Source organism: Chenopodium album, chromosome 3 (genome assembly GCF_948465745.1).
Source record: "Chenopodium album chromosome 3, dcCheAlbu1.1, whole genome shotgun sequence".
NCBI lineage: Eukaryota > Viridiplantae > Streptophyta > Magnoliopsida > Caryophyllales > Amaranthaceae > Chenopodium > Chenopodium album.
Window position 1 is genome coordinate 55,293,560 of NC_137836.1, and position 9,877 is coordinate 55,303,436.

The window sequence follows — 9,877 nt, forward strand, 5'->3', positions numbered from 1 at the left end:
TTGTTGCCTGCAAAAACCTTTCCATTCTTGATATCTCATGTTAGAGCTATTAATAGACATAATAGCATTCCTTATTTTGTGATAAAATGGACCAATTACTTGTGTTCCATCCTTCACACACAAGTTAAGAACATGACAAATGCATCTAACATGAAGTGCATCTCCATCTAATATAACATCGGTCAATTGGTTTTTGACCAAATTCGCACTATATGTCATAGAAGTTGCATTATCGAAAGTCATTGACATGATTTTATCCCTAAGACTATATGCATCAATGGCTTCCATTAAATGATGTGAAATGTTAAGACCGGTATGAGGGTATTCAAGCATTTTGAAATGAATGATGCGTTTTTGTAACATCCACTCATTATCTAACCAATGACAAGTAACACATAAATAGTGGAGTCCGTAACCACCATCCCATGCATCGGCGGTTAAAGAAACTCTACTAGGAAGATTAGCTAATTCATTTACTAATTTCAATTTGTACTCTAGATAACTCTTCATGGCAGCAGATCGAACGGTTTTTCGGGAGATTTTTTTGTGTTTTGGTTGTAGTGCTCGGTTAATATAGTTGTTGAAGGCATCATTTTCGGCGAAAAGAAAAGGTTGTTCCGCATGTACAATCATTCTCCCAAGTTCATCCCTATCTCTCTCGTAATTGTAAATGAAGCCTTGTGGATGGAATTGAGAAATTTTGGGTTGGGTTGGATCACTAGATGGTCCACCACATTTTTTTGTATGTCTATTAAGGTGTCCCGTCCCTCCCTTGGTATCGGCCGAGAAAATTTTACCACAAGTCCGACACTTGGCCTTTTGTCCATTTTTACTTAATTGATAATGTGACCAAACTTCACTCTTTCTTTTGGTTTGAGCAAAATCCTCTTCGGTACACCACTCTAATATGTTAGGATTTTGGGTGTTGGGCATTTGGGTGGATGGTTCACTCGACCCGCAGGCTTGTGTTTGACTACCTTGGGAAGGAGGAGGAAAAGGATATTCATGTTGTTGAAATTGGCTTTGTTGAAATTGGGTCCAAGGAGCCATATCATCCATTTGTTCTTGCCCTCCCGTGTTTTGGGGATGAAAGAAAGGGGTGGAAGTGTTTGGAAAGGGCATGTTAGGGGAGGGAAAGGGCATGTTAGGGGGGGGGGCATAGGCATTGAAGTGTTTGGATTTGGTGATTCCCTACGTTTTGACTTGGCTTTTCTAGAGGAGGAGGAAGCGTTCGGGTTTGATGCCATGATTAATTAATAATAATAACAATAAAAGTAACAATAACAATAATAATAATAATACAAATAACAATAACAATAACAAAGTAACAATAACAATAATAATAACAATTCACAACAATAATAATAACAATAACAATAAGAATTAGTAAGTAGTTTTTATATAAATTAAATTTTTAAAAATAATTATAATAATAGTAGATTACTTGGATCAATGAGATCCCAGGTAGGAGAGGTTAGGAGCGACGTTGTCCAGAGCCCAAGTCCCGCCTTAGACAGATTTCAACAATCCAAATAACCCACAATTAAAATAGAAAGTAGTTTTTATATAATTAAGTAGTTCCAACTTCCAAGAATACAATAATAATAATAATAATAATAATAATAATAATAATAATAATAATAATAATAATAATAATAATAATAATAATAATAATAATAATAATAATAATAATAATAATAATAATAACAATAATAATAATAATAATAATAATAATAATAATAATAATAATAATAATAATAATAATAATAATAATAATAATAACAAGATTAACAACTAACAATAACAAATTAAAATAAAGTTGAGTTAGATCTTACAATGACGCTTCAATGCTTTCCCAAATTTATAATTTCCCGAACTTATAATTTTCCGAATTTATAATTTCCCGAATGTAAATATAACAATTTTTTTTTTTTTTTTGGTATTAGACTAATAAAGGTAAAATAGTAAAAATGTAAAATTTATAAGAGAGTAGGAATTTTTTTTTTTTTTCACAAAAGAGAGCAAGATTGTAGGATTTGTAGGAATTTGAGAATTGAGAATTTGGGACTTGGGAGTAAGAAAATTAGAGAATAAGAGAGAAGAGATGAGTTGATGAAGTGTGAAAATTTTGGAGGAAAATATGAGGTATTTATAGGGAATTTGGGTGGGAAAAGGGGTGGAAAACTAGCCGTTTATAGCTGTTGGAAAACGGCCATAAACGGCTAGTTTTCCAATGGTAATTTGGCACGGGCCGTGTCGTGCCGGGCCGTGCCGGGCCAGGCTCGTGCCGTGCCGTGCCCGGCCGTGCCACGTGCCGTGCCGCCGGGTCGTGCCAGCGTGCCGGCCCACGTGCCGCCCGGCGTGCCACGTGCCGTGCCCGTGCCAAATCCCACAAATTTATTCACGGCACGGCCAACGGCCCACAGGTGGGCCGCCTTGTCGTGCCGTGCCAGCGACCGTGCCGTGCCGGGCCGTGCCGGAGTCGTGCCGGGCCCGTGCCGCCCGCGTGCCGGCACGGCCCGTGCCCATGTTTACTAACACGTGTATTTTGTTATTAGAAAGAGGTACGAGGCATCCAAGTAAGTGCTTTAGTTGTTTACATTGTTATTATGATAAAGAAATCATGTCTAGGTTGTTATTATGATTCCTAGTGTCATGTTAGGGTGTTTTGATCTTCCTAGTATCATGTTTAGGGTAATAACTATAATTTCTATTATCAAATATGACAATTGTGTTTCCTGCGATACTTCCTACTTTCTTTCCTAATATTCATGTTAGTATCATGTTAGGGTTGAAGGTTTGATTTTTTATTTCTTAGTGACATGGTAGGGTTTGTTATTAATCTTGTTAGTATCATGCTTAGGATCTTGCTATTAATATTATGCTTTAACATGATTATGATTATTTTAAATATTATTATTATGATTATTATTGTTATCATTTATGATGTTTATTATGTTGCTTGATACATATATTTATTATTATTGCTTGATCACACCATTTATGCATGTTTAAAGGGAATTTGTACTTGTAATCACGCTTAATAAGATAATTTAATAATCTTGTTTAGGGTTAATTTGATTATAATTCAAGTGATCGCCAATAATAGTTTTGTTTGTGCATTAATATTCAACCAACATAGATAAAAAGGTTTAGGATTAATCCTATTGATTGCATGTTAATCAGAAAGCGCACATGAATACGATCAGAATAAAGTAGAGGCCTATTATTGGGGCAGGTTCAATCTCTTTTAGATTGGATTTGTACCTTCATCCCCGAACTACTAGTCATGGTTCGTTCCAGACCTATTGGAGTTGACGATCTCTTGGATCGGTAAGGGGTGTAACCTTCACCCTGTGAACGGTTTACAAGTTCCTAAAACTTGTTAGCGACTCTTTTGCTCTATCTTCTTTCCCTTTGGACGCCATCGTACTTTAGTGTATGATAACAGTGGGGTTCAAGCTAGGGATAATGCTTGAAATATTCCCTACAGTACTGTATAGCTATAAAAATTCTCATTCGTTTTTAATAATTTCTTTTGTTTAAGTACTTTTCGAAGATTACACTAGTAGAAAAAATGCTATTTGTAACTAACAAAAACGGGCTTTTTGTAACCAACATTGGGGGTTACAACTACTGGGGTTACAAATAGTCCAATCATTTGTAACGGACATTGTTGGTTACAAATATGTACCTATTTGTAACGGACATATCAATTGTCAGTTACAAATAGGCATCTATTTGTAACAGACAAATTGATATGTCCGTTACAAATAGGCACCTATTTGTAACAGACATATCAATTGTTAGTTACAAATGCTTGTTTTCGAAAAAAAAAAAAATACCTAGCAAAAATGCTAGGTTAAGACGTCCTAGTTGAACTTGAACCCAAATCCGAAAATACCCTACCCATGACCCAAACCCACCAACACTACCCCAACCACGACACTATCCCACATCACCAGGCCCCAACCTCGAGAGGTCGTGACCCACACCACCAGCCACCCACTACAAATCGTACCCCTTCTCCGATCCCCTCCCATGACCGCCACAAAAACCACTAATAAACACCAAACGCCACCATCAAACACACATAAACAACAAACCATCATACAATAACAAAAAATTAAAATTATACACAAATATTAAGTAATTAATACACAATTATCTAAAAAATTGAACAAAAAATTCAATAATTAATCGAAATTATACATAAAAAATCCAAAAATTCGAAAGGAATAAAAATTATACAATTATCAATAAATTATATATTAAAATTGCAATTTCATACAAAAATAATAATTACAATTAGAAATTTAAACTAAACAACCTAGATCTAATGTCTAATCTAAATGAAAATAAGATAGATCTAAAAACAAAAAACCTTGGGTTGACAATAAAGGCTTGCGTTGTAGGTTGATGCTTGGTTGTTAAGCGTCGTGAGCACGGTTGTTCGTTGACGGTGGATATATGTTCGTGGGTTGACAGTATGTGAAGCTTGGTTACGTTGTTGATGAAACAATACATGGGCGGTGCGCGGTTTGTGCTTGATGATTCTCGTGGATGCTCGTGGAAGAATAATTGCTAAGAGATCGGTTCATTTAGAGAAAGAGGAAAGAGTAAGGAGGATAGAGAAATTCAAGAGGAAAAAGGAATGAAGGAAGAGTGAAAGAGGGGAAGAGGATAGAGAGAATCGAGATGAAAGAGAAAGATGAGAAGGGAGGAGGAGAGAGAATAGAGATCACAAAGAAGAGGGGGTGGCGGCTATAGAAGGGAGGAGGAGAGAGAATAGTCGTGTTTAGGGTTAGGGAAAAAATAATGGGCTTTGGACGGTTATAGAAAAATATCCTAGCTAATTGTAACCGACTATATATTGTCCGTTACAAATTGAATGTATTTGTAACCAACATTATGTTGTCCGTTACAAATAATATGTATTTGTAACCAACATTATGTTGTCCGTTACAGATAGGATGTGTTTGTAACCAACATAAGCTAATGTTGGTTACAAATATAATACTTGTAACTAATAAAAAATTGTTGGTTACAAATAGGGCGTTACAAATAGCATTTTTTCTACTAGTGTTAATAAAGATTGCCATTTCTGAAGCTTTTTAAATTTTTTGCGAAATCTTGACATGTCATCTTTTTTCTTAACATGTTTACTTAATCATATTTTCAAACTAAATTTTGAGTTATGCTTTTAGCCCAAGTTCACAGAATAACGCAGCAACGATACCATGTAATAAAAAGAAAAAGTTCTTAGCATAAAAAGCAAACGTCAACGATACAGTCGAAGAACCACTTGCCATCAAGTGGAAAAAAGTACAAAAGCAAAAGACAAGAGAAACCATGTTTTTTCAGCAAAAGCAAATTTAATTGAAATGTACAAGCATAAACTGGAACCATCACCAAAGATGGCCTTCAGGCATCAGCACCAGCTTCATCAGCGACATTAGCCCCGTCGACATTCAACCCGTCGATGACGTCCTTGGCGATCTCGTTAGCGCGAACATTGACATCAATGCCCTCGGTTGTCAAAGGTAACACCTCGGCATTCCCTCAAGCTGATCCTTGACAACAGTAAGTTGAGCTTCGATGACGGCAACAACTAAAGGAACAATGGTCAGCGAAACCAACCCTAAGTCTGCAGTCGAAACCACTGCAGCATCGTCCTTCAGCTCGTCAAGGGTACCTCCATTGGCCAAGAAACGATTAACTTCCTCTTGAGGACACCACTCTAAAGCCTTCCCGTCCATATATTGCTTCATCAATCTAGCCTTAACCTTAATTTCCAGCTCAGCATAATCAGCCAGTACATCCTCCAATTCCTGCTTCACCAACGACAACTCTTCCTCTGCCAACGATAAAGCCTCCTCTTTCGCCTTGATCACAGTGATCTTGTCTACTAATTGTCGAGCCTGCTCTTTTAATTGATTGTCCATATCATCCAGCTGCTGAGCCTGTTCATCCACCTTCTTAGATTTTTCCCCAACTAACCTTCCAGCTTTTCCACCTTCTTCTTTACATCGTCAAGCTTCGTCTTGGTCATCTGAAGCGTCCTCACAGCAGTTTGGCGTTTTGACTCAGCATCCTTCGCAGCATTGTATAACCTTCTCATCTCCCTAGCCAACCCAATCACCCTCTCTCTCAAAACCAGTGAATTCTGCAAACACTGATCAAATACCTCCCACATCACTAAGTCACGAACGAAAAATGAAATAAACTGGAAAACCAAGGAAAAATGAACCAACACGTACATAGAGGTGAGAAGTAGCAGCCTCTGAAGCTATCTCCAGAGCAGAAGTCCCAGCCAAACCTTCCCTGGACCTAGGAAACAAAAGTTGCTCCAGCTGCGGGAACAAGGACTGATGTTTCTCCTTGTGAAGGCTAAAGAAGTCTGTTGGAAAGCGAGCTTCGACGATAGGAACTACAGGCGCATCCTCACTCTTTTGTTATTTGCAAGGGGGAGACAGAGTGATCGTCGCAGATGCATCTCCGACCTCCTTTGGCGACGAAGTATGAGGATGCTTCGTCCTATCGCCCGCCAACGATTGTGTCTGCTCTTGAGGCGCAAGACCCCGCTTTCTCCTCATCCTAAGATCCTGCTTAACTAGAGATGTGCTCCGTCCACGATGAGTTCCATGTACTGTTGAGTCTGACGAAATACAATGAACAAATAGCTCATTAAAAGAAACAATTGACAATGACATTTGCGATGACAGAAGGGATGTCGACAACTTACGAGTGGACATCGTTTCTTCCGAATCCTCGATCCCCTGAGACACAACCGGAGAATCCTTCTGCTTATTTCCCGACGGGTCACCTAAAGATGGTTTAACCCTCACAAACGTTCTCTTCTTAATGTCGACTTCGAGGAATTGTCGAATTTTGTCCTGAGACTTCTCAGATGGTTCTAGGAAGTTAAGAGCAAGATCTACACAATCAAAAGCCATATAACATTCAGAACACATCAGACCAAGCATACCAAATCACGAAAAATCCATTTAACCTCCTCTGGTCACCCTTCCGTCAACCATGCTCCTTCGACACCCAAAGAAGTCTTTCTGACAAATACAAAGTGGTTAGCCTAGCCCCTATCATTCACATCAGTATTCAAAACAAGTGGCTCCCCTTTCTTAAACAAACTCACAAAATGACCGTTCATTATCTTTATATCATAGGCTTCCACCAAATCCTCTAATGTAAACTTATCTCCCCAGTCTTTAGTGACCTTTTCCACGATTAACAGAATTCTCCATCTAGATGGCATAATCTGCCTTAGACTCAGCCCCAGTAATTCAAAAAATGACTTAATTAAGGGCTTGAAAGGAAATGTCGCTCTCAATTCCACAAATGGGTATTTAAAGAACACAACGAAACCCTCTGGACAATATTCTACTCTCTTACCCTTCCCCGGAATATGAGCAAAGACACTATCGGAAAACCCTGCCATTTTCACTAACTCATCTCTCATCGCCGGAGATATCGACGATTCTACCGTTGTCACCATTTCTTTTTTTGAAACAATTGACCCCCTTTTTTCAACAAATCTAAGTGTAAACCTAGATCTATTTTTAGGAATTCTACGCGACATTCGCTGAAATCAAACTACTAAGGCAAGAAATTGAAGTAATTACTTGAAAGAAAGAGAAAGAAACCGCAAGGACACCGCTGTTCGCTTTTAAAATCGCCAGAAAGCTTGACCAAATGAGAGAGAAAGAAGAGAGAGAGTGTGTAGAAATTTGGGGAAGCGCGAAAACTAGCAGCGGTAATAAAGGCTTGAAATGACGGTTAGAAGAAGAGTGGGAAGTTGAAGTAACTTCTCAAAGGTAATAAAGTGCGCCCAAGCAAAAAGACAGTTATGCCCTTTAGGATAGTTCATGCATTTTGTATTCTGTTTTCTTATTTTCGTTTTTCTTTTGAATTTTATTTTTAATTGCAAAAAATGTACATAGATGTTCATATTTAGCAATTAGGGGCAAATTGTTATGGGTAAAATTCTGTAAGTCAATGATAGTCAGCCTTGGTCAACGACGGAACCAGACTATGACGAAGACCAAGACTTGGCACGAAAAGATGACAACTCCAAACGGTAGACGTTGTCAATAACTGAAGCCTATATTCTAGGAGAAGATAAAGGATAATTGACTAAGTCATAATCAGCTAATGGCAACCGTTAGTGGGTGAGTTTAAAAAGAGAATGAGGCAACTAAGCTCCGAAAAAATAGGTATCAAAGCTTATCTCTTTGCAACGGCTAGGGTAGAACCCTAGAAAAAATCTATATAAGAAGGAGGATCAACAGAAGAAGGGGATATCGCAACCTAGCTACTAGAACACTTTAAACCTACATTGTAAACCGTTTCCAAAAGTAGTTTTTGCATAGTGAAAGTTAGGTAGATCCTCATTCTACCCGTGGTTTTTACCTTCATTGGGTTTTCCGCGTCAACAATTCCGTGTGTCGATTCTTTATTTTCAGCATTTATTCATTTCACAGTTTTATTTAGTTGATCCGTAGCCTAGATTTTGATACTCAATCCCACCTAACGAAAATTAGCATAAACAGTTGCATGCTGAATTCGTGAATTGTGTCAAGATCCTAGGAAAATCTGCTCTCTTACCAGGTAATTCATAACCCTTTTCTTGTTTTGTTGTTAAACTTCGATGTTATGGATAATGTTTCTAGTCAAATTGTTGTTTGCTTGATGATTATGTTGCAAATTAAGTTATAAAGCATGATGATAATAGAAAAATAGAATCTTTTGGGTTGGTTGATGATCTAAATAGTAAATGATGAAGTGTTAGTTGATGATGTGAATTTGAAATGATGATGATGATAAAAAAAAACATAGAATATTTGATTGTTGTTATTTTTTATCATGTGTTGGTGCATGTTATAAGAGTTTGGATGTTCTCTTGTTTTGCAAAATGGTTAACAGTAATGTGGTGTTCAGATTTCATTATATGGTAAAAGATATAAATATTAATGTGGATGTGGATACATGTTGTTTGTTGGATTTGTTGGGGTTTGGTAAGTCCAATTTACCGCGGAAACGACCCCGACCCAAAGAACCACTCGCAATTAATAAAACCATAAAGCATAAAAAAAAACATAAAAGGATAAAATCAGATTTTCCTTTGACGCGTGCTTCGCCCGACCTAATGGGCTCTTACTTGAAAGCTTTAGCTCCGAAAATACCGAGCCTACAACGATATCCACCCACAAAGGACGAACACGGACTTTATAGGTCCGCTACCCTGGAGTTAGCAAGGTCTGACCAAAACCCAAGTGTTAATGGATTTTAAGAGTTTTTGCCAAAATGCAATGTTCTTTCTAACTCCCACTCAAGCAAAGAATTCTCAAGCCATGCTTTGGATATTTATAAGGAAGGATAGCTTGTGAATTCCACTCATCTTTCAATGTGGACTTTTTCATAAAAAGATCCCACATGGCAAGATTGATGAATTCAATCCTTAGTTAAATAAACCAAGGAATAAGTAACAAGTGTCACATGGTTAGGTGAGGACCACTTTCCCACTTGGTCCCCAAGTCATTTCACATGCAATGTGATCTCACCATGTGTCACCCAACCTTGAGCCCCAAATTGGGTTCGGTTGGCCGATTTTATTTTGGCCCGTGTCCATGACCCGTCACCCGGGTCCACGGCCTCTTGCCACAAGTGTCGCCACCATGGCACGTTGCCACGTGGCATGTTTCCACTTGGCGGCTGCCACTAGATGGCTGTCAACGTGGCGGCTGCCACATGGGGCTTTGCCATGTGTGTTGCCACGTGGCACACAACTATTGGGCGCGCTTTCCTAGCCTTTCGCGTGGCAAGGATTTTACTTGTTACTTGAAGCATTTTCCCGTCTCGC

The 9,877-nt window shown here is 38.2% G+C and overlaps 1 long non-coding RNA gene across 1 annotated transcript; it reads right to left on the minus strand.

Annotated features, from left to right (window-relative positions):
- Window positions 1–5,229: 5,229 nt before the first annotated feature.
- On the minus strand, window positions 5,230–8,024 carry LOC145614007 (uncharacterized). Its single transcript, XR_014107036.1, has 3 exons — window positions 6,746–8,024; window positions 6,261–6,658; window positions 5,230–6,175 (listed from the first exon to the last, which is right to left on the minus strand). It is a non-coding gene; the product is annotated as an uncharacterized LOC145614007 (long non-coding RNA).
- Window positions 8,025–9,877: the final 1,853 nt, after the last annotated feature.